This window comes from Odocoileus virginianus, chromosome 23, assembly GCF_023699985.2.
Source record: "Odocoileus virginianus isolate 20LAN1187 ecotype Illinois chromosome 23, Ovbor_1.2, whole genome shotgun sequence".
Taxonomy (NCBI): Eukaryota; Metazoa; Chordata; class Mammalia; order Artiodactyla; family Cervidae; genus Odocoileus; species Odocoileus virginianus.
In genome coordinates this window covers 43,482,020-43,503,198 of record NC_069696.1, presented here as the reverse complement: position 1 = coordinate 43,503,198, position 21,179 = coordinate 43,482,020, and the positions used below count along the sequence as shown (strand labels likewise).

General features: G+C 40.6%; 1 protein-coding gene across 2 annotated transcripts in view; it reads left to right on the top strand.

The window, feature by feature from the left end:
- The first annotated feature begins 815 nt into the window (after positions 1-815).
- The window catches only part of ABTB3 (ankyrin repeat and BTB domain containing 3), a 473,097-nt gene continuing 452,733 nt past the window's right edge, over positions 816-21,179 (top strand). Inside the window, exons 1-2 of one of the 2 annotated variants that reach the window (XM_070454000.1) lie at positions 816-1,042; positions 11,076-11,176. The gene's annotated coding sequence lies outside the window, so the exon portion shown is untranslated. The remainder of the gene's footprint in view (positions 1,043-11,075; positions 11,177-21,179) is intronic. The other variant, XM_070453999.1, reaches the window with a different exon arrangement.

The window sequence follows — 21,179 nt, the reverse complement described above, 5'->3', positions numbered from 1 at the left end:
CCTTTGTCTCCACATCCCTTTCCTTCCCAGATTAGCTGTTGTTTGAGTCTACCCTGTGGAACTTACGTAAAGTTAGGATGCTGAAGGAAGCCCGTTTCCCTGCAAACAAGAATTGGGGGGTGGGGGGTGGGGTGGGTGGAGGCTGGGGCACAGAAAGGCTTTTGTGCCCAGGAGCCCCACAGGGTCCTGCTGGGTTTCAGTAAGAATGCTCACTGGCCCCATTTATGTCAGGTGCCCTGTCCCACTTCTTCCAGTCAGTAGGGGGCTGAGACGAGTGATAAAATGGCATTTCTGCAGTAGTAGTGGCCACTCCAGCCCCAACCCTCCTTCCTTTCCGCGAGTAGTACCCACCCCCGACCCCCAGCCCACCAGGCCAGCCGGCGCTCCGCTCCTGGAGTGCCAGCTCCCGGGCCAGCTCCTCGGTCACGAGTTGCTCATGGGCTGAGGCCACATGATCCTGGTTAACGCGCATATCAACTGCCTCTGCGTGGCCACTGTGATCTCCGACACATGCATGCCTCGCTTCAGCAAGGCCTGGAAGATGACATTACTGGAGCGGCTAGGAGTGGCCAGGTACTTCTTCATTCCCATAGCTTCTTGGCGTCACACCTTTCTGCTGGCTGGGGGGCGGGTGGTGGGGGTGGGGGGCTGGGGCAGCGGCAGGAGGCAGGCACGCATTATAGCAGCCCCGCTCAGTCATTGGTTGACTCCACAGTGGGCCCCTCCCCCAAGCAAGCGACCGTTAGTGAGCAACTGTCCACCGAAGACCGTTAGTGGAACCAGCCCAACCATTGGTCAGTGCCGCAGTGGTCTCCGCCCCCTCCCCCTCCTATATAAAAGGAGCCTGAAGTTGGCTTGAAAGGAGATGGTTTTTGGAGGGGCTGCTGTGCCATCATATCCGTCTGCTAGCTTTCCAATTAAACTCGTTATTCCTTGTTCCAACAGTTCGTGTCCCCCGATTTACTGGCCTGTCGCGCAGTGAGCAGGACAGGTTTGGGCTCTGTAACATTTCCACCACAGGAGAAGGGGAATTTCCACAAAGGTGAGTGTGTGGTAGTTGCTCTGCAGTTTTCCAAAAACAGTGTTTATTACAGCATCCTTGAAAGCCATTGTTTGCAGTTCCAATTCTTAAGATAAATTCCAGAATGAAATTAATGGGTCCAAGAATATAAACTTTTTAAAGGCTATTGGCAAGCCCTTTTCCAATCTTCCTGCCCTCCTGCTGAAGCGGAGTGAAATAAAGTGAAAGTTGCTCGGTCCTGTCCGACTCTTTGTGACCCCATGGACTTATACAGTCCATAGAATTCCCCAGGCCAGAATACTGGAGTCTGTAGCCTTTCCTTTCTCCAGGAGATCTTCTCAACCCAGGGATTGAACCCAGGTCTCCCGCATTGCAGGTGGATTCTTTACCAACTAAGTCACGAGGGAAGTCCAAGAATACTGGAGTGGGTAGCTTATCCCTTCTCCAGTGGATCTTCCCAACCCAGGAATCAAACCAGGGTCTCCTGCATTGCAGGCAGATTCTTCATCAGTTGAGTTCTCAGGGAAGAGTTCTCAGACAATCATTCCATTTCCCATCTCAGCAGTGACTACTGTAAAAAAAAAAAAACAAAAAACACAAAAACTCAAGGAAGACATACAGATGGCTAACAAACACATGAAAAGATGCTCAACATCACTCATTATCAGAGAAATGCAAATCAAAACCACAATGAGTTACCATTATACGCCAGTCAGGATGGCTGCTATCCAAAAGTCTACAAGCAATAAATGCTGGAGAGGGTGTGGAGAAAAGGGAACCCTCTTACACTGTTGGTGGGAATGCAAACTAGTACAGCCACTATGGAAAACAGTGTGGAGATTTCTTAAAAAGCTGGAAATAGAACTGCCATATGACCCAGCAATCCCACTTCTGGGCATACACACCAAGGAAACCAGATCTGAAAGAGACACGTGCACCCCAATGTTCATCGCAGCACTGTTTATAATAGCCAGGTCATGGAAGCAACCTAGATGCCCATCAGCAATCGAATGGATGAGGAAGCTGTGGTACATATACACCATGGAATATTACTCAGCCATTAAAAAGAATTCATTTGAATCAGTTCTAATGAGATGGATGAAACTGGAGCCCATTATGCAGAGTGAAGTAAGCCAGAAAGATAAAGACCATTACAATATACTAACACATATATATGGACTTTAGAAAGATGGTAACGATAACCCTATATGCAAAACAGAAAAAGAGACTCAGATGTATAGAACAGACTTGTGGACTCTGGGCTTTGAAGGCGAGGGTGGGATGTTTCAAGAGAACAGCATTGAAACATGTATATTATCTAGGGTGAAACAGATCACCAGCCCAGGTTGGGTGCATGAGACAAGTGCTCGGGCCTGGTGCACTGGGAAGACCCAGAGGGATCGGGTGGAGAGGGAGGTGGGAGGGGGGACCGGGATGGGGAATACATGTAAATCCATGGCTAATTCATTTCAATGTATGACAAAAACTACTGCAATGATGTAATTAGCCTCCAACTAATACAAATAAATGGAAAAATAAATAAATAAATAAATAAAATTAAAAATTAAAAAAAAAAAAAGGAGGAGGATGAATATGTTGGTGGTGGGGATGGTGATGGTGATGATTATGATGTTTATAACAAAAATCCTCAGTATTTAAAATTTCTTTCTGTTGGCTTCAGTGACTGTGTTAGACTGTTTGCAAAGTTGGAAACTATTCATTAATCTTCATAAACATCCAATAAAGTAAATACAATTCCCAGGACAAAAAAAAGAAAAGTGGAAAGTGGTTTCTTGTTGCCTCGATTTTACTAAGATTCACTTATCAACAAACTTGAATCCAACTGAAAATTTGCTTTAACCAGCACGAGCTCTCAGAGTCCACTCACGGGGCTGTTGAACATGGTGGAACTGAAGGATGCCTCCGTGGTTCTGCAGCTGTTTCCTTGCTGGGCGGCACTGCTGCCGAATGTTTCTAAACACAGCTCCAGAGACCTGTCTCCTTTTACAGACCTCAAGCTTGAATTGCTGGAGGGCACAGGCAGGGCATCTCTATCCATCCCCCTTAGGGTCCCAGCAAAGAGAAAAGACCAAGCAGATGCCTGGGGAGCCCACCTCAGTGCACCAGAAAGTAAATTTCAGCTTTGGCTTGGGATTTCTTTTGTGTCCTCCGTTCACCTCAGTGACTTTTCCTGTCAGCTGAAAGAACACGCTGGAGGCCACGGAAAGCAGCAGCCAACAGTGGCTACACTGCAGGTCATCCCACCTCAGCCCCCTCTCCTTCCAAGGTACTTGTTTGGATGTCAGTATGATCCATGAGGCATGTTTCCATTCCAGGCACCTCTAGCCCCAGCAGCCTCTGATTCCCTAATACACGAGCATTGTTCCCAGACTATTTGCTGCAGTGAGTGAATTCCTTAGGGTGGAAAATGGACCTTTATTCCAAAAAGGAGAGAGGAGGAAGGGGAATAGTTTCATATTTTAAAGTTCCTCTTTAACTCTGTGATCTATAAGACAAGTATTCTTGCCTGGGAAATCCTGTGGACAGAGTGTCCTGGTTGGCTACAGTCCATGGGATTGCAAGAGTTGGACATGACTTACTGACTAAACCACCACCACTATAGGACATTTACAAACTCAGAATTATGCAAAATTCCATCCTTCATCTCATGACTAAACTGCCAGAACTTGGATCCCGTGCTTTACCATCAGAGTGTATTTTGATTCCTTTATTGTATTTGGATAAGTCTCATGACCTCTTGGGCTTCCCTGATAGCTCAGTTGCTAAAGAATCCGCCTGCAATACAGGAGACCCCAGTTCGATTTCTGGGTCAGGAAGATCTGCTGGAGAAGGGATAGTCTACCCACTCCGTATTCTTGGGCTTCCCTTGAGGCTCTGCTGGTAAAGAATCCGCCTGCCATGTGGCAGACCTGGATTTGATCCCTGGGTTGGGAAGATCCCTGGAGAAGGGAAAGGCTACCCACTCCAGTATTCTGGCCTGGGGAATTCTGAGAGAATTACTCCAGAATACTGGAGAATTCCATAGACTAGTCCAAGGGGTCGCAAAGAATCAGACATGGCTGAGTGACTTTTGCTTTCACTTTCTTTTCACGACCTCTGCTTCCAAATGTATAAAATAAGAATAATGGGTATCATTTTCCTGGCTGTTATGAATACCTCTATGAGTGGATTTATATAGTGTTTGCTTCTAATGGTGAATAGAGCTTTGGATAACTAAGGTGCACTGTATGCTGTCATTTATTTTCTGGCTTTTTAGTCAATTACAAATTCAAATTGAAATTTGAAATTACAAATTGAAAAAGTTTAGAAAAAATAGACTCCCTCAATATTTATTAGTTCTGAGGTGAGACAAACTTGGGTTCAAATCCCAGCTCTCCCACTTTCTAACTACGTATACATGCTAAATCCCTTTAGTCATGTCTGATTCTTTGTGACCCTGTGAACCATGTCAGGCTCCTCTGTCCATGGGATTCTCCAGGCAAGAATACTGGAGTGGGTTACCATTCCCTTCTCCTGACCTAGGGATCGAACCAGAGTCTCTCGCATCTCCTGCATTGGCAGGTGGGTTCTTTATCACTAGTGCCACCTGGGAAGCCCCTTCTAACTACATAGATCGTGGGCAAATCTCCTAACCTCTCTTGGCCTCAGTTTCCTCATCTACAAAGTGGAGATACTGGTTGTGTTTACCTCATGAGGTTGTTGAAAGTTAATACATGTATTGGGTTGGCCAGAAAGATTTGTTTGGGTTTTTTCATTACAAGCAAAAACTTTGTTCCCTCATATGGAAAAACCTGAGTGGACCTTTTGGCCAACCTATTGAAATGTTTGGTACATGAAAAGTGCTTGAAACTGGTTGGCTATTATTATTATTTTAAAAGTTATTGCTAGTTAGAGCTGAGGCTCTGGCAGAGATAGACGTTGGGTCAAATGTCAGGTCTCTTGTTTGTTTAATGTCTGTGTACCTCATTGTTCTCATCTGTAAAATGAGATGATAACAATACCACCTAACCTCACAGAGATGTTGTAAGGAATAAATGAAATAATGTAAGTAAAGCGCATGGTACAGACTGTGTGCTCTGTACACAGTGATTTTACTACTGCTCCTTCACCTGGGTCCACCCTAAGGCAAGCTTATGAAGCTTGGGAAATACATCATCTGGGCCTAGTACCAACCCATCTGCCTCTGCCATGATCTCCTCTCCCTTTGAATATTCCTTCTTCATCAGGTGTTCATCTATATATTCTTCCCTCAGCCCCAGTCAAAACCCAGGACAAGTTTAGAGAATAAATTTTAGTCCATGAGACATCTATCTCAAGGGTGTTTGCAACTTAAGCCCTATTTTGAGTGGTAAAACAAGGCTATGACCACTCCCAGGTAATTTTAACGATCAGTAACCAGCTGCTGCTTCTCAAGCAACTGGCTTTTTCAGGACTCTTAATATAGCAGTACTTTGGTAGCAGGTCTCAGAGAAGACCAGACCTAAACAGAATAGGAATTCAAAGTTAGGTGTACTATAAGATGGTGTATCAGTTAGGAATTGTGTTCAGCTGCTAATACAAGAAGACTGTAGGCAAAAATTTTAGAGAAGAGATGGGAGTCTTTACTTGTGGTCCAGTGGCTAAGACTCCCTACTCCCAATGCTGGGGGCCCAGGTTTGATTCCTGATCAGGGAACTAGATCCCACATGCCACAACTAAAGATTCTGCATGCTGCAATTAAAAAGATCCTGTATGCCACAACTAAAGATCCCACATGCTTCAACTAAGATCTAAGATCTCACAGCCGAAATAAATAGGTAAATATTTTTTAAAAAAGAGAGAAGAGATGGTATCTCTGTGACAGCATTAGGGACCTTAGCATTAGGAACAGCATTACTTTCTGCTGTTCCATCCTCATCTGCATCTTCTATCTTCAAAGGGCCCTGTGGGCCCAATGTTGCTACTGGAGGTCCAACCATCACATCTTCTCTCCATAAAAGAAGAGAAAGAGCAAGGGTCAAAAGAGAGGGCTTATCTTGTAAGTTCAGTTCAGTTCCTCAGTCATGTCCAACTCTTTGCAACCTCATGGACTGTAGCATGCCAGGCTTCCCTGTCTATCACCAACTCCTGGAGCCTACTCAAACTCATGTCCATTGAGTTGGTGATGCCATCCAACCATCTCATCATTTGTCGTCCCCTTCTCCTCTCACCTTCAATGTTTCCCACCATCAGGGTGTTTTCCAGTGAGTCCGTTCTTCACATCAGGTGGCCAAAGTATTGGAGTTTCAGCTTCAGCATCAGTCCTTCCAGAATGAATATTCTGGGCTGATTTCCTTTAGGATGGACTGGTTGGATCTCCTTGCAGTCCAAGGGACTCTCAAGAGTCTTCTCTAACACCACAGTTCAAAAGCATCAATTCTTAATTCTCAGCTTTCTGTATAGTCCAACTCTCACATTCATACATGACTACTGGAAAAACCATAGCTTTGACTAGATGGACCTTTGTTGGCAAAGTAATGTCTCTGCTTTTTAATATGCTATCTAGGTTGGTCATAGCTTTTCTTCCAAGGAGCAAGCATCTTTTAATTTCATGGCTGCAGTCACCACCTGCAGTGATTTTGGAGCCCCCAAAAATAAAGTCTCTCACTGTTTCCTCATCTATTTGCCATGAAGTGATGGGACCAGATGCCATGATCTTAGTTTTCTGAATGTTGAGCTTTAAGCCAACTTTTTCACCCTCCTCTTTCACTTTCATCAAGAGGCTCTTTAGTTCCTCTTCACTTTCTGCCATAAGTTTGGTGTCATCTGCATATCTGAGGTTATTGATTATTCTCCCAGCAGTCTTGATTCCAGCTTGTGCTTCATCCAGCCCAGTGTTTCTCATGATGTATTCTGCATATAAGATAAATAAGCAGGGTGACAATATACAGCCTTGACACACTCCTTTCCTGATTTTGAACCAGTCTGTTGTTCCATGTCCAGCTCTAACTATTGCTTCCTGACCTGCATACAGATTTCTCAGGAGGCAGGTCAGGTGGTCTGGGATTCCCATCTCTTGAAGAATTTTCCACAGTTTGTTGTGATCCACAGTCAAAGGCTTTGGCATAGTCAGTAGAGCAGAAGTAGATGTTTTTCTAGAACTTTCTTGCTTTTTCAATGATCCAACAGATGTTGGCAATTTGATCTCTGGTTCCTCTGCCTTTTCTAAATCCAGCTTGAACGTCTGGAAGTTCATGGTTCATGTACTGTTGGAGCCTGGCTTGGGGAATTTTGAGCATTAGTTTGCTAATGTGTGAGGTGAGTGCAGTTGTGTGATAGTTTGAGCATTGTTTGACATAGCCTTTCTTTGGGATTGTAATGAAAGCTGATCTTTTCCAGTCCTGTGGCCACTGCTGAGTTTTCCAGATTTGCTGGCTTATTGAGTACAGCAGTTTGACATCATCATCTTTTAGGGTTTGAAATAGTTCAACTGGAATTCCATCACCTCTACTAGCTTTGTTTGTGGTGATGCTTCCTAAGGCCCACTTGACTTCACGTTCTAGGATGTCTGGCTCCAGGTGAGGGATCACATCATTGTGGTTATCTGGGTCATGTAGATCTTTTTCATATTATTCTTCTTGCTAAGTTGTCTTCTTTAAGCAGCTCTCCTGAAAGCTCCACCCAAAGATTTACACTTATATATCCCTAGCTGCAAGGGAGGCTAGGAGAGGGAGACTTTTGGCTGAACATATTGGAGCTCTGAATAAAGTCACAATTCTCTTACTGATGAAGAAGATGATAAAGAATGATGGGTAGATGACTGCTGTCTCTAACACAGATAAAACCAGCTTCCCTCTGTATTTTGTTTTGTTTTTTTAGGGCTGAGTGGGTAGGCCTGCAAACGTACTTAGTAAAGTGAGATCATTACCAAAAATAAGTGGCTTATTCTTAGCTATGCCTTTTCTACTTCCTTCTTGGTAGTTTCATTGCAATTTGGTTTTTAAACCTGCAGTTGCTCTTTTTAAGATCTCTGATCTTCCCAATGTCTACATTTAAAGGATCTGCTTCAATACATATATTTCTTGAATTCCTATATCTTGATACCAGTGAACACCCTTTGGTCTTAAAACCATTGACTCCCTCCTGCTTCTAGCTTTCAACACTTTCTTCATTGTCTCCCCAACCCCCAGTTCCTATCCCAAACCTCTCTTGTCTTCTTTCTCCAACAAGCTTCCTAAGGATTGTGCAGTAATTCCAAAGACTATATGCTAACGCTACCAAATCTGTACTTCCAGCTCAAACTTCTCTCTTGAGATCCAGAATTATGTATTCAAAAGCTAATTGGGCATCTCCACCTGAAAGACTCAGAGATCACTCCAACTTAATTTCAAAACTGACATCATCATCTTCTTCTCCTCAAATCTATTCCTCCTTCTTTTTCTGTTGAGGGCACCCTTCCCACTCCAGGTACTCAACTGGAAACATGGATATCATTCTTTTCCTTGTCCTCCCTCCCCACAAGCAATCTTAAAATCCCACTATGCTTCCTTTATATCTCTGGAATCTGCTCCCTCCTGTCTTCCACATCATTCCTTCTGCTCTGGTTTGCATGGGCTTGGTTGGCATGGTCTTCCTTGATGCCTTTTTTGGGGTGGAAGTGGGCAGTGCTTTGTGCTCCTAGCTTTCATGATCTCTGTTCCCCAGCAAGGAATTGGAACCTGGCTTCCAGCAGTGTAAGCATGGAGTCCTAGCCACTGGACTAGGGAATTCTCTTTCTTAAAGGCTTTTGTAGTAGCTCCCTTATTGCCTTCTCTCCTTCATCTCAGATGCCTTCTCCCCACTACTGAGTTTGCTTTTAAAATGCAAATATGATTTTATTGTTTCCCTGATTAAAGATGTTCTTTGGTTTCTGATTAGGCAAATATGAAATTTAAAACTGAAACAGGACACACAGGTATCTTCACAATATGATCTCTTTTTTTTGTCTTGCCTCATCTCCTAACATTTTCTCCTGAGTATTCTACCAGCCAGACTTTACCTGAAGTCCTACATTTATCAAATGGTTTAATTCATTCATTCATTGAACAAATGTTTATTGACCTCTTACTGTTCTGGGCATTTGGGATATAACAGTGAACAAAACAAAGTCCTTGCCTTTATGATGCTTCCATTTCTGGTGGGTGATAACAGTGGTGGTGAAAGGCCATAGACAAATCAGTAATATGTCAGGTGATGGTAAGTGGCAGAAACAAAACAAAGAGACTCAGAGTGTTGGAGGGAGTTGCTACTTTAGATAAGGTGGTCATGGAAGACCTCTTTAATGAGGTGACTTTCAAACAGGGACCTGATATATGAGAGGGGGAGCCATGGGGATATGTGGGGGAAGGCAGATGTCAGGGAGGTTGCAGTGAATGGAAGGCTTTGGGACAGGAGGGTGTTTGGTAAGAGCATCAAGGAGCTCTGTATGGCAGGAGAAGAGCGAGCAAGGGAATAGTGGCTGAAGATGAGGCCTGAGAAGTAGAAGGGAAACAAGTCATATAGGGTCTTAAGAAGCCATAGGAAGGACTTGGATTGGTCTCAGTAAGATGGGAAGTCATTGGGGATATTTGAAACAAAGAGGGACAAGATATGACAATGTTTTGACATGATCTGTCCAATACTGTGTGTGGTATCCACACTGTAGTGGGCAAGTATAGAAGCAAAGATTGCAGATGAAGGATCATTTAAGTATTCCAGGCAACAGATATCTGGACAGCAGGGTTGCAATGGAGATGGTGAGATGTGGTCAGATTCTGGACATAATCTAAAGGTAAAGCTAACAGGATTTGTTGAGGAACTGGTTTACAGGAGAGGAAGGGAGGCATGACTGTAAATTTGTGGCTTCTCAGCCAAATGGAATAATGCAGCACCTCTAAAACCATAATTATAAAGACTGGAAAAATGAGCAAGTAATTATGATAAAATGTTAAGTGAAAAAAGTAGAATTCAAAACAGTATGTTTTTTGATGATTTCAAGTTTGTACATTGCCAACAAATGATAATATGCCAAAATAATAATTATATGATAAATATGTTTTTAAAATTTATCATCCTTAAATCCAAGGATAACACTGGCAAAAGGTTAGCATGACCTTTTCAGGATTTGGCCATCATGTAGCTTCACAAATTAGCTCTTTTGATCTTACTGCATGAGAAATAGAATCATAGAATTTAGACTTGACAGGACTTTGAAGATCACCTAGTACAACCCTCTTCTCTTACAGAACTAAAGCCCCTAAATGTTAAAGGAGTTCCATAAGGTCACACTGCTAATTATGAGTAGAACCCAATCTAAAGCACAGCCTACTAATTCCTCACTCACTGGTGCATGTAAATTCTTGCACCCAATTTTATTTTCTGCTTTTAAAATAATCTTGGAACTATGTTTCTTGTAGTTTACTCAAACCTTGTCTCTTGGTGATTTATTTAAAATCACTATACTCACATAGACTTGTTTGCATGCATAGTATACCCTATTTTCAAAGTCGGAAAGATGTGAAATATCTTTTCCTTTGCAAAGCCTTGCACAACATATGAATCCTAATATTAGACCTTCAAATGTGGAAACTTGGTAAATCCCAAATGTGCATAACAAATGCTTACTCCACATTTTTCAGGGTCTCTGATTTATTCAGCAGTGCAAGTTATTAATAACACTGTAGTGTTGGGTGAGAGAGAGTTACCTGTCATAATAAATTTGAGTCTGGAAGTAAGTCAAGTCAAAAACTGGGGAAACCCCACAAACCCCACAAAGATCTTCAATTTACTAGATTTCCATCAATGTCACATTCCTGTTACTAAGGTTTTTGGGTGAATACTACAGAGGAATTGGAAAGAAAACCCCCAATAAAAGGATTGATTACATATCTTTTAGAGGAATTCAGATACTGAGAGAGACACAAGGATGATTCTTGAAAAGAATGCAGAACCAAATACTCATATTACTGGATTTATAATATTGAGGTAGTACTGGGGTAGAAAGAGCTTTGGTTGGAAACTCAGAATACCTAAGACCCAATATCCATTCTGTCTCTAGGATGAACTAGTTTACTCATTCAACCTTGAATGTCCAGTGCTGTCATTCAGCCTACAAATAGTTATCAAGCTTCTACTATGTCACAGAGAGCAGCAGACACTGTGAGTGGCCAACTTAATATTCATCTCCCCTTCTTACTTTCTCACAGATCCCTGAGTTTTTAAGTGGAGGTAATGTGCTCTGTTAAAAAAAACTCTCATTCTTAACCTCCTTGGCAAGCTAAGGGTGATCATGTGACACAGTTTGGGACAATGAAATAGAAGCAGTTGATGGCTGGAGATTTACATGGAGGTCCAAGATTCCTGAGATGCAGAGAAGAATTCCTTCCTTTCTCCAAGGAGTTCAGAATCTTGTTCTGTCTGTTACTAAGTTCTGTGGCAGAGGAAGGATACCCTGCTCAGCTTGTGAGGGAGAAGGGAACACTGAGAAAACTTATTGGAGGAGGTGATACTTAAACTGGGTCCTGAAATATCTTTGGGCTTCTCTTTCCTCATTTATAAAACAAGAGAAATGAACTAGATCCACTATTTATGTCTTGAGTTTAAAAAGAACACTGTGATTAAGAAAAATCCTACTTATAAACACAGGGGAAATTGAAAACTACAAAAAACCATATTCTATTGGGAACAATGGACAGGGCATTGGAGATTATATATATGCTTTTCTTTCGGAGGGGGTTGCACGTGAGAAATTAAAAAACTTCAATGTGAAACTTCAGCCCAGGGCAAAGAATGAGCTTTTTTGTTAACCACAGCCCCAAGATGTACAGAAATTATTTCTATTAATTTGTTTTGGATTCATTTTTTAAAATCATTCTTCCTTGGGCCAAACTCAAATTGCAAAAACTTCAGTGAAAAGAACTATTTTCCTGTTAATAGAGGTGAGAGAGCGTGGAAGAAAGTGAACCTGACCAGCTGAGAGAAAGGGAGGGGGGAATTAACTCCATACCACCATGACTGGAGAGAAGAAACTTAAAAAGGCAAATGCAACTTGACTCCTTGTTACTGGAGATGGAAACTAATTTTGTCTAAAGCTTTGTTGTGAACAGAATGTTTCCACATCCCTTATCTTATTTGATCTTCATAACAACTGGACAGAGAGGCGTTATTAATATCCTTGTTTGACAGGGAAGAAAGCTGATGGGATCTGCCCAAGATCAGGCAGCAGAAGTACGTGGTAGAACTTGTACTCCAACTACTGTATCTTTTATATGATTCCAGAACTCCAGAAAAAAAGAAATATTTTGGATGTTTTCTAACAGAAAAAAAATCTAATCAAATATTTCCTATAAAGATAGTCAAACAGGAAAATCTTGGTGAGACAGCAAGTAGACAGTTTTCTACTCCAGTCTTTTTTTCTAGTTATTATAATTTGAAGCCAAGCTTGGGGAATTTGACAGTGGGATTACAGGAGGGTCACTGCAGAGTAAAATGCCTTACTTTAGTCAGGACAGGCCAACTGCTATAATAAAGAATCAATCACTCTTACCAAAATAAAGGTTTACTTGTCACTTTCAAACTGTGGCTATTCCTGGTCACGAGGCAGAATGTTTTTTAGGTAAGTAGTGGCTTAGATATTTGGGTCTATCCTGTGTGACATCTCAGTTTTTGCATCTGATCTCCACTGTCACTGTGAGCATGAGGTCACACTGCATACTAACAGTCTTGGCTCTGCAGACACACATCACCTCTCATTTCATTGGTCAGAACTAGTCACCTGACACCCATCTAGAAGAACGTGAGTCTGGGTGATGTAGTTCCTGGCTGGGTGGCTGCTTCCCAGTACCAAGGCTACATAATGGAAGGGAAACAAGATCTTCGGTGTCAGCTGTCTCAGCTGTAGGCTGCATAGTAATCAGGCATGTGGTTCTTCTCAGCCTGCTAAAACCTAGAGAGGCCTAGAAACATTGTTGCATTGCTGCAATCTAGAAAGAAGGCATTTTGTACCAGAAATATTTGCAGAATTGTAGGCATGTGGCACCATCTGAATTGGCTAAGATAAAATGGCTAAGTGAAGCAAAAGTAGCTAGAGCCAGAGAAATGCTGAGAAGAGTCTGTGCTTTGCTGGTGGTTAGTATTTGGTATTCACTTCATATGGTTGTTGTAGAAGCACAGTGTCACTGAGGCAGCACGCCAGCTGTCTTCTGGGGAAACAGTGCATTCCCTAGTTTCATGCTCCCCCTTTTCGGCTTTGCCCTCTGCCCTCTACCCTAGAAACTTCCCTGAATGTTATACATTAAAAGCTTCCATTGACCTCTGGATTCTAGATGGATTTGGCCAAGGGGACTCCTTACAAGAGACTGGAGGGAAGGGCAGGGACTTAGGCAACCCCACCCCAACCCCATTCCTGCAAAGTCCCTCTCTTGGAGGTTACGGCTCTGTCTCAAGATCTCTTGGTCTATACAGTTCTCTTTTCTTCCAGATTCTGGCAGTCTCTCCTCATGTCCCTTCAATCCTAGGGGTAGTAACAACCCCTTTGTTGCTGGCCTAGGATTTCTGCACTGTCTTTGTTGTCTGCCTACATCCTAATCACATTTTCATTCCTAGTTCCTTTGTAAACATATAATTCTAATTTTATTTTACCATTTGTTATTTCTTTTTTCCTATCTGTTAACATTGTGGTTCCATCCCTGAGCAGAAGGCCTATTCTCTGTATAACTACAAGAGTCCTTTTTCATTGTTCTTAGCATTTTTAAATAAGCCTTTGAGATTCAAGGCTTTAGCTTCCCAGATATAGCTCTTACTAGGCTTTGCTAAGTCTTTGTACATTCAGTTTGATTCTGTGTCCCTCATCTCTCTTCGTGCACATGCCCTTTGAAAATCTGAGCTCATCAGCACACTCTCCACCCGGTCACATGTCCCTCATCATTGCTCCCTGAATCTTCTAAAAGAAGAAATTGCTAACAAGGCAAGTGGAACATTCATCAAGTATTTTCCTTTTTGCAGAATGAAAGTTCCATCAGATATCAAAAAAGCTGAATTAGGACAAACCCAGTACTGGAGGTAAAAACTTGTTTTGAAATGTACTGTTACCAGAGAAATCCAGATATATTGGATACCAGAATTCAGCTGTTTTTTGTTCAATTCTTTTTCTTCCTGATTATTTTAGAAGTCTGCATTTGATTTGATTTTTCTGTTTTACCTGTTTCTATCCCAGTTCCAAGCTGAGTCATCTCCCTCCCCCAACTCTCTCAAATCTCCAAGGAAGATTTTGTTCGATTTCCAGTTCCTGCTCCTAGCCTACACTTCTTTGATCCTGCCTAGCTAAGAAGCATCTTCTTCTAGCCTTGACTGTACTGAACCCACTCTTCCTTTTAATTTGCCTCTTCTTTTTATTTTCCTGAGTGCCAGTGTAGAATAATGGTAAACAAAAGGATTTTTCAGTCAGATAGATCTAAGCCTGAGTCCTGGTTCTGTTGTTTTCCAAGTGACCTTGGGGAGGTTACTTAACGCAATTCTCACTTTTCTCATTTATAAAACAGACAATTAAGACTCCTAGTTTAGAGAACTGTTATGAGGATTGAATGAGGAAATGAATATACAATATGTGGCACTTGGTGATCAAAATAAACCTTGGTCCTTTTTTTTTTTATAATCCTCTGCACATCACTCAGAGAAGGATTGTATATTTGATCTGTTGTTCAGAGTAGGACCTGAAGTCTTTATATCCTTTCCAGAAGACCCCAGAAGTGTTCTTGTTCATTCATTGCCCACTGATGCTCTTCAGTTACTTCTGGTTATTATTGTGAATAGAGAATAGTCACTTAAAATATCTTCTACAGAGTCAGATCCAACCAATATTCAATGGAGAACTTTACAAATATCAGATATTTTGCTCATAGATTTTCTATCAAAAAGGTTAATGCCACTACAGAGTCAGACACAAGCAGTGAGTAGCTTTCTTTTGTGAAGAACTGTAGATAATCATCAGCTCTTTTATTTTTTATTCTAGTCTGACACTCAAAATAGTCTAATCTTCTGACCCATAGATGATCTTTTCTAATAAGATGGCAGTTTAAAAAAATCAACTACAGACACATAAAATTTAGATGGGAAGGGATCATTTTGAAGTTACTTGTTTTTAGAACTCTTTTACTTATCAAAAGACAGAAATTACTTTGAATGGATATAATTTCAAAAGGCTTTTTTATGGTCATTTGTTTCTTGATCAAGCTGTACATTTGTTCAGGTTCTATTTACCCTCTAATGCCATTCCTGCAAACTTGTGCCAGCTCTTTTCTCTCCTCCATAGGGACCTGGCCCAATTTTCTGTTTCTATGGGCATTCCAATTTGCATTTCAGTGCTTTATGCTATCCTTGTCACCTGGTTGATATATCTAAGTTTAACCACCTACAATTGTTTCTTCATATTTTTAAACTTTTCCTATCCCTTTGTATATTCCAGGACAGTTGCTTCCCCAGTCCCCTCCCCCTTCTGGAATGTTGTTTAATATTCTGACAATTTTGGACCTGCAAAGACCTCTAAAAGTTATCTACTTTGTTATTTGGGAATGTTCTTGGCTGCAAGTAACAGGTTATGCAAATAAACTGGTTCAAACCATAAGGGTGCACATTTTCCAAGTAACACTTGAAAGGCACTTCCAAGACTGGAAATAGATTATCCCAGAGTGTTTCAAAGGCTCAAAAATGTCATTGAGGACCCTGTTCCTTCAGTCTTTCTGTGCTATATCTTCTGTGTGCATGCAATGTCTCCTTTCAAAGAACCTGGAAAACTGCAGCAGCTCCAAGTTGCACAATCTCACATCTCAGCATTTCAAGATTAAATGGATAGCGCCAAAAAGTCCTTCTCAGGCAGCTTTCTCTTTTATCTGGGAGGATTTCTCCTGAAAGCCTCCAGAAGTTTCCCCCTTCATTCCATTAGCCATAACCTGATCACAGCCTTACCTTTAGATCAATTAGTGGCCATCACTGGCTTAAATCAATCATTATCCCCTGAGGATGGGCACACTGTCACCAACAAACAATTTGTGTTCTGTTATCCAAGAAAGAGGTGAAAGGACTGCTGGAAATAGGCATATATTTCTCCCACTACCATTTATAGATGAAGAATCTGAGGTTCATTGAGTTGAAGGACTTTGTTAACAACCACATACCTAGAAAACGTCAAAGCCAAGACCAAATCCTTGGTTTTATGTTCTAAAATGAATTTCTCCATCCTATGCTTTTAAAAGTAACCTCTTAACCATTAAAGTTCTGGGGAAGAAATGAAAGTCAGGGAGGAGCCCGGTCAAGGTGAATTTCTGTTTGTATTCAAAGTCTAATAGGGTGATGAGTTTGTCATCCAAATGTGTGAGGTTATTTCATTCATTCACTCAATAAATATTTATTGCCCTCCTATAGTGTGTTAGGAATTGTGTTAAGTGCTGGGGATACAATTCATTTCATTCCTTTTCATAATTACCTCCTCAAATACTAAGTGAAAATCTAGGGGTAAAATTGTAGAAATAATTATATTTAGGTACAGAGATGATCTATACATTTCTCAAGTCTATATTTCTTTTCCTAGTCACATAGGAAGACTACATTTCCCAGCCTCCTTTGCAATTACATTGAACCATATGACTGGCATGTGGCCAATGGGATGTGAGAAGAAGGTATATCCTTTTCCAGATCTGGCTGTAAAATCCATTATACTCTTGACAGAGGTCTCAAGGTTAAAACAAGACCATCTCTGCTAATCATTTTGCCAGTTGTTTGGATTGTCAATAAGATCAATACTTCCACCTTTCCCCCCTTTAGCTTTATATGGTTTAGAAAACTGATAGCTTTGGGAGCAGTCTTTTTTTTTTTTTTTTTTTAAGGCACTCATTGCTTCATTTAATTTTGTGTGTGTGTGTGTGTGTGTGTGTTTTTTTGTTTGTTTGTTTGTTTGTTTTTTCCACTTATTTTTATTAGTTGGAGGCTAATTTACAATATTGTAGTGGTTTTTGCCATACACTGACATGAATCAGCCATGGATTTACATGTGTTCCCCCCTCTAGGTCTTCCCAGTGCACCAGCCCTGAGCACTTGTCTCATGCATCCAACCTGGACTGGTGATCTGTTTCACCCTTGATAGTATACTTGTTTCTTTCTTTTTTTTTTTTTCTCTTTATGACTTCCTATTTTTAATTTTATTTATTTATTTATTTTTTTTTTTTTCATTTATTTTTATTAGTTGGAGGCTAATTACTTTACATCATTACAGTAGTTTTTGTCATACATTGAAATGAATTAGCCATGGATTTACATGTATTCCCCATCCCAGTCCCCCCTCCCACCTCCCTCTCCACCAGATCCCTCTGGGTCTTCCCAGTCCACCAGGCCCGAGCACTTGTCTCATGCACCCAACCTGGGCTGGTGATCTGTTAGACCCTAGATAATACACATGTTTCAATGCTGTTCTCTTGAAGCATCCCACCCTCGCCTTCTCCCAGAGTCCACAAGTCTGTTCTATACATCTGAGTCTCTTTTTCTGTTTTGCATACAGGGTTCTCGTTACCATCTTTCTAAAGTCCATATATATGTGTTAGTATACTGTAATGGTCTTTATCTTTCTGGCTTACTTCACTCTGTATAATGGGCTCCAGTTTCATCCATCTCATTAGAACTGATTCAAATGAATTCTTTTTAATGGCTGAGTAATATTCCATGGTGTATATGTACCACAGCTTCCTTATCCATTCGTCTGCTGATGGGCATCTAGGTTGCTTCCATGTCCTGGCTATTATAAACAGTGCTGCGATGAACATTGTGGTGTACGTGTCCTTTTCAGATCTGGTTTCCTCGGTGTGTGTGCCCAGGAGTGGGATTGCTGGGTCATATGGTAGTTCTATTTCCAGTTTTTTAAGGAATCTCCACACTGTTCTCTATAGTGGCTGTACTAGTTTGCATTCCCACCAACAGTGTAAGAGGGCTCCCTTTTCACCACACCCTCTCCAGCATTTATTGCTTGTAGACTTTTGGATAGCAGCCATCCTGACTGGTGTGTAATGGTACCTCATTGTGGTTTTGATTTGCATTTCTCTGATAATGAGTGATGTTGAGCATCTTTTCATGTGTTTGTTAGCCATGTGTATGTCTTCCTTGGAGAAATGTCTGTTTAGATCTTTGGCCCATTTTTTGATTGGGTCATTTATTTTTCCGGAGTTGAGCTGGAGGAGTTGCTTGTATATTTTTGAGATTAATCCTTTGTCTGTTTCTTCATTTGCTATTATTTTCTCCCATTCTGAAGGCTGTCTTTTCACCTTGCTTATAGTTTCCTTTGTTGTGCAAAAGCTTTTAAGTTTCATTAGGTCCCATTTGTTTATTTTTGCTTTTATTTCCAATATTCTGGGAGCTGGGTCATAGAGGATCCTGCTGTGATTTATGTCGGAGAGTGTTTTGCCTATGTTCTCCTCTAGGAGTTTTATAGTTTCTGGTCTTACATTTAGATCTTTAATCCATTTTGAGTTTATTTTTGTGTATGGTGTTAGAAGGTGTTCTAGTTTCATTCTTTTACAAGTGGTTGACCAGTTTTCCCAGCACCACTTGTTAAAGAGGTTGTCTTTTTTCCATTGTATGTTCTTGCCTCCTTTGTCGAAGATGAGGTGTCCGTAGGTTCGTGGATTTATCTCTGGGCTTTCTATTCTGTTCCATTGATCTATATTTCTGTCTTTGTGCCAGTACCATACTGTCTTGATGACTGTGGCTTTGTAGTAGATGGGAGCAGTCTTGAACTCTCATAGCTTTTTAATTTTTATCATGAATTCCTTTTAACTAATAGCTTCATCTTGTTTTGCTTCAGCTTCTTTAAGATGAGGAAAGGTTTTCCCTTTTAAAATCTGAAACAGAACTAGACTTCCATCAGAGAGTTCAGAGAGGAAGGTCTAGAAGTAATGATCTTGTTCGTGGAGGTTGAAGCCAGTTGGAGGTATGGGGTTGAGGCTCATATTAGGGCTTAGGCTTTAGTTATTGCTCAAACTTCTTTGGTCTTGAGATTACATATTTTCAAGCATCCATCCTGTTTCTCTCTCCTGTCACCAGCAACCCAATGGGGAAAGGAAAAAAAGCAATGATAAGTAACAAGGTAAATCTAAGCCTTTTAAAGGTCTTTAAAATGGCAATAGAAAACCCAAGTTCATTGGGATGTCAGAAAGATTAATGAGATAAAAGATAAGATAGTCTCAAAGTAGGGCCTAGCATATAATAAGAGCTTAAAAATGATATTACTTGAATTATTATGTTGTTGAGAGATACCAGAGCACAGAGGTTAAAAGTCTGGTGTGCCTGTATTCCAATCCCTGGTCAGCCACTTACTTTTCATGTCACTGTGTATTGCATATTGGTCCAATCTCACATTGCATGTTGTCCCTATCTGCAAAATGATACTTAGGATATTTTCTGTTTCACAAAGTTGTTGTGAGGATTGATTTAAGCACCCCAAAATATTAGCTATTAGTGTAGGAGTTTTAAGTTCTGTTGGCCTAATTATATCTCTTTCTCAAATGAAACAGCATGCCACCAAATAGCCATCATGAGTTGATATAAATCATGTGATATCAGCCCTTTCAAGTTCTCCATATTAGGAAATGAGAAAATCTTTGTTATGGGTTTCTACCTGCAGCTTATTCTTGCTCTGTCTTATAACTCTCTGTTCAGTGCTTGGTGTTAACAATAGGTTCATAATCAATCCTATGTTATAATTATTTGCTTACCCTTCTGGATTATATATACATAATTTTTTCATATGAAAAAATTTGGGTTTGTGACTATTTCACATGTTCTAGTATCAAAAAGTGTTAAATCATTTTAAAATCCATCTAATACTTATGTGAATAAAAACAACATTCTCATAAAAGTTGAGGAAAATAGAAATTATTATCCTTTGAAAACTTAGTGTACCATGAAATGCTTTGAATTTTTACTTCTCTTTAACTGAAGCTTTAACATCTGAATCAGTGATTCAGTGTTAGCTATTGGCTACATATAAAAGTCTCATAAGTAAGCACTGGAGATTGAATAACAGTCTTAATCAAGATGTCTTTAAAACGCATGGGGACCTTGAAAAGGTAACCAATGATAACCAGTGACCTATGTAGTATAGGAAAATGTTATCCAACTTCTAAGCCATTTATAGCTGATTTGAACAAAAAAGAAGATAAAGTAGCTTCTGAATCTTTTGAGTAGACAACAGAATCAATTCCAAAATCTCTGTAATTTGTTCTAATAATATACACAGTATCACATGTTCAAGCTAGCCTGCTGTATGTTTCATTAAAGGCGATCTATTTGTGGAGATTAAAACCAGGGACAGAGAAATGCAATAGATTGACTCTCACTCTACTTCCTCAGTTTAATAGGAATGAAGTTCAAAGAACATAAGAACAATAAAGTCAGTGCAGGAACCCACAGAAGCCAACTATTCAGGCTGCTCTTATCTACCCAACTCGGGAGGATGGGCGACCAGAACTGGTTGTTACAACACAGTGATTTATGTGACCTTGGAAAATTATATAGGGTTGTGGCTGTAACATAAAACTAGATCTGGATTTGAGTCCTGGCTCCATTCTTTCCTGATAGTGTGGCTTTAGGCTCACTGCTTCATCTTCAAAGTGTCATATTTTCCTCATCTGTAACATAGGGATAGCATGAGAAGTATGAGAAATATAAAGCACCTTGCAATGGATCTGTAAAGTAGTAAGTGCAAAATAAATGTGTCTGTTGTCATCATTATGCTTAATTTTTAAGTTACTTTGGCTCTCTGGGGTTCAGTTTGCCTCATATATCAAAAAAAATATGACTATTTACTCTTATCTGAGGGTACCAGGATGCATTAGATGACCTCCCAAGGTCATGTCCTGTGATTCTTGGATGGATATATATTCATCTACTTGTCTTGAAAATAGTGTAGGATTAAGGCTGATTTCATAATGAATCAGGAAATACACAAAACCAGCCCCATGATGGAGTCATCTTGACATCTCTATTTTCCTTACACCTCATATTCAATGCATTATTCATTAAACAAATACATAACAAATATATATTGAGTGCCAATTGTATGGCAGGCACTATTTTAGGAACTGGGGATAAAGTGATGAAAAGTCAGAACAAAAACTCAAAG